Genomic DNA, 7158 nt, shown 5'->3' with positions numbered 1-7158 from the left:
GAAAACAAAGATGCCCCATGAAACTGATTGAAATGAGCATCAATCCTTGGCAACGGATGATGGTTTTTCGCTGTCAGCTTGTTCAACTCCCGATAGTCAATACAAATCTGGTGCGAACCATCCTTTTTCTTGACAAAAAGGATCAGTGTTCCACATGATGAACTAGCTGAGAGGATAACTCCTGAATCTCGGGTGGCGCAAGGCGATAACAGTGCCTTGGCAATCGGCACTACACCAGTGATCAGATCAATCTGAAACTCCACCTTCCTCTTAGGAGGCACACCTGACAACTCCTCTGGAATAACATCCGAGAAATCACGCACAATAGGAACATCATATATGGAAATTGATCTCTTCTTGTCAACCTAAGTATTCACCACCTATGCCCGATAACCCATACACCCATGATGTAAACACTACCTTGCCCTGGCGTCAGAACAGAAAGTCGATCCTGTTCTCGTACCCTCGTCGTAAATGGAAAGTACTCCCCCACTAGGATCTCGAACCGTCACCAACTAACGCTCACAGTCAATCCGATCCCCAAACCGGCCCAACCAATCCATACCCATAATAACACAAACATCTCCCATTGCAATAGGGATAAGGTTTATCGGATACCCAATACCAAAAATCTCCAGTACATAGTCCCGATAGATGTCAGTAGCGAAGACCGCATGCTCATCATCTATATAAATCCTTAGTGGACTACTCAAGGTTTAACGTGCAATGCAAAAATGACGACAGAAGGATGGTGACAAAAAAGACCGACTCGCACCCGAATTAAACAACACTACAGTAGGTACACAATTCACAAGAAAAGTACCTAACAGGAGCAATATCATAAGTAAACATAAATCATATCAATAGAAATAATAAAGAAACACATATCAGCCACGACGTCCGGTGCCGATTGGGCTTCCTCTGCTATTAGCTGGAATGCTCTCCCTCGAGCCCTTGGAGCCTTGGCCTTTCCCTACCGACCATAAATAATACGCAAAGTAGTAGAAGTGAGAGCCTAAAACGACCTCGATGCAAGCTAAGGATAATTGGACCTCATATGAACCATCTTGTTGCTATTGAAGAAACTCGGAATCCATTGGGGAAATCCTTCGCCATATGCTCCTCCTTGCCACACATGTAGAAAATAGTCCCTGACTAACAGGGTCCCTCATGAACCTTGCCACAAGTATGACCTTTCTAGCCTCCAACTCTTAATTCAACAAGCTTGAACCGCTTAGTCACCAGATGCGACTGTACTGGCCTCCTATCTCTCCCCTGAGTCTCCTTGTAATCTCTCGCCTGAGTATCCAGCTCAATCTTCCTCCTCCTGGCATTGTTCTGCAACTCAACCAATGTCCGATATGATGTGTTCAACACGAACTCACAAACAACCTTCCTCAAGATACTTAGATACCGACTCACACATTCTTGCTCCGAAGACATGTGTTCAGGGAAAAACAAGGCCCTATCATGGAACATCTTGGTGATCTTAGTCACCGTCTCTATCTTATGCTTGAGAGACAGTAACTCCTGGGCCAACCGCTCTCTCTTAACTAATGGCATAAACTTATCTCTCAACATCTCGATAAATCTGTCCCAAGTCACTACAGAATGCTCCATAGGAGAATAGTCAGCTATCACAAACTTCCACCAATCCTTCGCTCCCAAGAAAAGCAGGTTCAGTGCAAAGCGAACCTTCGAATTCTTCGGACAAGAGCAAGTATAGAAAGAACCCTCAATATCAGAAATCCATCTCATCAACACAATCGGGTACTAGGTCACGTCAAACTCTGGTGACTTCGTGTTGTTGAAGTCAATATACCGCAACAAATCACTCCCTGCAGTCTTGTAGCAGCAACGACTGCGGCAACAACAACCCTAGTGACGGAGGCATAACGCTCGTTGAAAGTCTCGATCAGCATGGTCTTAATAGACCAAGGGTATCTATACACTCACCCTTTAGCTTCCTCAGAATCACTACTAATCATCTAGCACTCATCCTAGATTACTCCCCAATACCACTTTGTCTCACAAAGATCTCCGCTATTCTCGCCATTTACTTCGCGTATGCCAATCGCAAACAAAACATGACTTGATAGACAGTCGAATAAATGATTCTACCTCAAGGCCACAACCAAACAAGAAACACGAAGAAAGGATAATCAGGCATTATAAGGCTATAAATCTTATCCATGCATAATCATGCAACATACACCAACCAAATAGCAAGGATATGTTCAATCTTATAAAAACAACCTCCTAGGTTAAAGACATCACCAATCATGCAAACTCTATCACACAATTCCTGAGGGATCCTTAGCCTATCAACTAGCATGCAGTTCTATCAGTTCATAAGATAACAGCTCGACACAATACATAGAATAAGTAGAGATATTTTAGGAAAATCACAACTTGAGCTCTGGATGATTATACACACTGCCTTATCCAGTTTTAACCTTTGAAATTCTTTGTCTCCTTTTTAAAAAAGTTTTTTTTTTAAACTCTCAGATCGTTAGTTTGAGTTTGGAATCCCACAAGTGTTCATTAAAATCCCTCAAACCAGGGCTTTGATACCAATTTGTAACACTGAAATTTCGAAAACAAAATTTTCATTTTTAAATTCATATAAAAACATTGTTCATAAATACCATCTCAAGAAAATCACAACATTCAAATACAGATCATCATCAAAATATCAGAGTGTTCCAAAATATCAAGAATCATAAACTGCAGGCGAATGTGTACAATCAAGCCTTCGCCTTCCCCTGATCCTCAGAAGTACTTGAAATACATTTAATCAACAACTGTAAGAACAAAGCTTAGTTTCTTCCACAAAATAACAAATACAACACAACACAAAATATATAACTATGTGTCATTAGCAACCCTGGAGATTACCTGATGTCTCAGTGGGCAAACAACATGCCCTGTTGGTTATCAGCAACCCTATAGACTACCTGAAGTCTCAGCATACATAGTAACACATATCACAGTACAACAAATGTAAGAATAGTACCGAGACTCACCTCGTACATATGACTAATAGAACTCACACCCGAACTGCCAGTACTAGACTCCGCCTAATAATTACACCAATTAACCCTAATTAATAATTAAGGTAATTTTTCCATACTCTACTAGTCCCAAGACAAGTTTAATCCACATCTAGGGCAAAAGACCATTTTTCCCTTTCAAAAATCCTCACAAATCCACCTAAGGCACAATTATCCCAAAAGTCAAAGTAAGTCAAGATGCCGCTGTACCTGCGGCGTACTCAGCTCTACGCTTGGCGTAGAGAACTTGGATAGAAAGATTTGGGCTCGTAACTGGCTATCCTAGGCATAGCCAGGATTTCGTTCGATGTACACGGCTTATCCCAAAACTCCATTTTGAAGGTCTTAATCATTAATATACTTACTCCAACCTCAGATCTGACCCATAGTTATATTTGGAAATTGATGTTGAATTGATTATTTGCTAAGTGTATGCTTTCAAATTTGTATATGTCTAGGATTTCATAGCCCTAGAATGATGAACTCTGCCTTATTCCTATTCCTTGTTTGGTTGTGGTTTAGGGTAAAAGCTTTATTTGACAGTCTATGTGATTCTAGTTGTGTGTAACTTGCATGCATAGGGCAAACAGCTGTGATTGACTTAAGTTTCTGGTTCGGTGAGGATTGAGAAATCCTAGAATAGTCTATGATTTGAGTTTATGATGTATTATGTAGGTCATGTTTTTGTGTTTGTGTGAATTAGAGGTATCAGGTATAGCCTTGAGGAAGGTACATGTAGGTGTGGAAGGTAGTATTGGGCCCGTACTACTGAAATCACATGACATGTACTTGAAAAAAGGATAGACCATGAAGCTCTAAGGAGTCCGGTGAGGAGGAATCCCTTTGAACTTCCTTATAAATTTATATTATGTGGTATTTTTCAGTTGAGGATGGTGATGATATCCCAAGGTTCGGGTTCAGGATCAGGATCAGGATCAGGATCAGGATCAGGATCAGGATCAGGATCAGGTTCAGGATCTGGTGTAGAGCCCATTGATAAGAGGCTCATCACGGCAGAGGATACTCGTGGAATCCTTGACGCTACCCCTGTGATCTTTGGTACCGTCAAGGAGGCGATCATGGAGATTATGGAGGAGCATATTGGGTCTTTTTGAGTCGAGATTGCTGCGGGTCAGATTGAGGCTCGAGCTCCTTCATTCTGGGAGTTCAAGGCATGAGGTGCTCCGGAGTTCTTTGGGGTCAGGGGCCCCATTACTAGTTGACGCTGGGTGGCACACATGGAGAATGCCCAGTGCACGAGCTTTTTCCACGAGGCGGAAAAGGTGACGTTCACATCTTGTATGCTGAGGGATGAGGCGAGACTGGAGGGAGGAGGTTACCCGCGAGGTGGGATCAGCGGGTGTGGTTGAAATGACTTGGGAGGAGTTTGTGAGTAGGTTTGATCAAGAGTTTGCACCAACCATTGAGATTTAACATTTGGTGAGGGAGTTCCAGGATCTACAATAGACTACAGAGACTGTGGCGGAGATCACCGCCAAGTTTCGGGAGAGGGCACTATTGGTTCCACAGTACATTGCGGATGAGGTGATGAAGAAGAAGAGGTAGCATTGCTAAGGGATGATATCCGTGAGTTTGTGAGCTTTTCAGGGTGCAAGACCCTGGATGACATGATAAAGAAGGTCCGGGAGTAGGAAATTGAGTTGGAGCTCCGGACGAAGCGGAAGCCGGAGCAGGTTCAGGCATCAGTGGGTCAGGCTAAGAAGCCTAAGACCTCTGATCCTCCCAGCAGGGGCCAGCAGGGCTGGGGCCGATGTGCCAAGCGCAGCAAACCGCACAGTGTAGCCTGGTGGGTGGTAGGCTTGGCATGTTATGATTGTGGTCAGTCGGGCCACATGAGCAGGGATTGCCCCAAGAAGGGCTTGATTTGTTTTCACTACAACCAGATCGGCCATAAAAAGGCCGATTGTCCGAGGTTGACGGGAGGAGCAGTGGCGGCGCGTGCGCCCGCCACAATGAGGATTACTGAGGGCCGCCCGGTCAAGGCGGAGGCTCCTACGGTGAAGAGCCGCATATTTCAGCCGACCACAAAGGAGGCCCGAGCAGCACCAGACCTCATGACTGGTATGTGATCTATTTCTTTCTTATTTATTTTATTATTATGCTCATGTTGTTATGATCTTGTATAGGGACCTTTTTGGTTAATGGATTGTCGACTCATGTTATTTTTGATTCGGGGGATACCCGATCATTTGTATTTCTTGCGCTCAGCAAGAAGTTTCGTGTAACACCCATGACTTGAAGTATTAATAATTATATAATTCTTTTATAATTAATTGTTGGATTATGAGATTAAGGATTGTATTATTGAGTTGTGTCACACCCCCAAACCAAGGATGGCGGAAACGTCTGGGGGTAGGAATGACTTCATGTATAGTATCACAACAAGTATAATAGTGCTCAAAGTAATACAACCATCATAAATATAATTGAAAACGTTACACCATAGTATGAGTTTACATGTTTCAAAATCAATTACACTATGATGACAAAAATGAAATGTTTGACGATTTAACGTCCCATCCTCAAAAGCTGTTGATTTCCTGTTTCACTGATTTCCTGAGAATACAAGTAATTTAAAAAAAGTGTCAACAATTAAGTTGGTGAGTTCATAAGCTTTTGGTTGTAGTGTTGGAAAACCCTTATTTGTAAATGTAATGTATACACAAGAAAAATCCAATATTTTCCTTATAAAGTGTTATGTAGTCTTAAATCCCAAGACCGAATGTATGAGTGTGTTTCGTAATTGTAACGAAGAGTGCAATTTTAAATAGATAAAACCATTTTAAAGTAGAATTTCCCGTAAACTTTAAGTGTTGTTAACTCCCTATGTGAGTCGCTATAACCATACTACAACTGGATGACCTTCTACAAAGTTTTTCAGACGTTAGAATTTGTTATGACTTTTGTCACTCGTAGACCTGCAGGTCCCGCAGTAGCTAGCAGCAAGGTGTGGGGTGTCAATCCCAATATAGATCTATATACAATTATCACGCTCTCCCTACAAGAGACTCTGGTTATAAATTACAGGAATTTTTAATCCGTACTCTAAGAGTACAATTGAAGAATTGTCTCACAACTTATGTTAATGAGTTTACGTGTGGTTTGAATGTAAAACCTTTTGTATGGTGGAATTGAAGTCCCCTTTTGTGTAGTATGTTTTAGCAAAGCATAACTATACTTCTTATGTTTCATCTTGTATGTTTGTAATGATAAATGACTCTTACAATTCAGTGAGTAATTTCTGTTGTTTAAATGTAACTTAACAGAAAACACATGTAATATATGAAATCATCAAAGATAAACACTTTGCTCAACATGATACAAAGTGTTATGAAAGTTGTAGTCTGTTATCTAGTTTTTTTTAACCTTTATGCACTGTTTTAGAAAAACATACGAAGTCAAACACTGAATCCGTAAACTCTGAGAGTTTAGAAAATATGTCTAGTTTATTCATAATTTTTATTATGATTTTTAGAAGTCTCTAACTTGTGAGAAAATGTTCATATTCGCAGACTGGTCCGAATTCATTTCTGAAATGATAGACAATTTTATAAAAATCACCATAAATTTTAGAAGAATCGTATGGAGATGTGAAAGTAGTCATTAGAAAGGTATAAACCTAAACTACTTTCATATTAAACAGTTTTGAAAGACATTAAGTTTAAGATGGTCAAAACAGTCCGTGAATAGGACTCAACTTTTCTGTGAAAAGCTGAAGTATGAGTTTGAGTTATATCAAGGTGTAATAACTTGTATCCCCCCCCCTAAAACTTGAAGAAAACCTGAAAATGTAGGGGTATGAACTCACCTTGAGTGATTTCCTTAGACGAATGCTGAAGAAAGGGGTTTCCAAGTCAAGAACACTTGGTAAAAGCTTGGAGAGTTGAAGATCTAAGAACAAATATGGCGATATTTGTTATGAGAGATCCATAATTTGAGTGAAGGTGTGAAGAATGTTCAAATGTAGGATGAGAATACTTACTAAATGTGAGTGAAAAGCTCTATATCAGCCTTGGAGTCTCGATTTATTAGAGAGAGAAAGTGAGAGAGAGGTGTTTGCTTTTTGGTGAGTAAAGTGGAAGGA

This window comes from Lactuca virosa, chromosome 2 (genome assembly GCF_052849685.1).
Source record: "Lactuca virosa cultivar CGN04683 chromosome 2, Lactuca_virosa_CGN04683_v6, whole genome shotgun sequence".
Classification (NCBI taxonomy): Eukaryota; Viridiplantae; Streptophyta; class Magnoliopsida; order Asterales; family Asteraceae; genus Lactuca; species Lactuca virosa.
Note: the sequence above shows the minus strand (reverse complement) of the source record.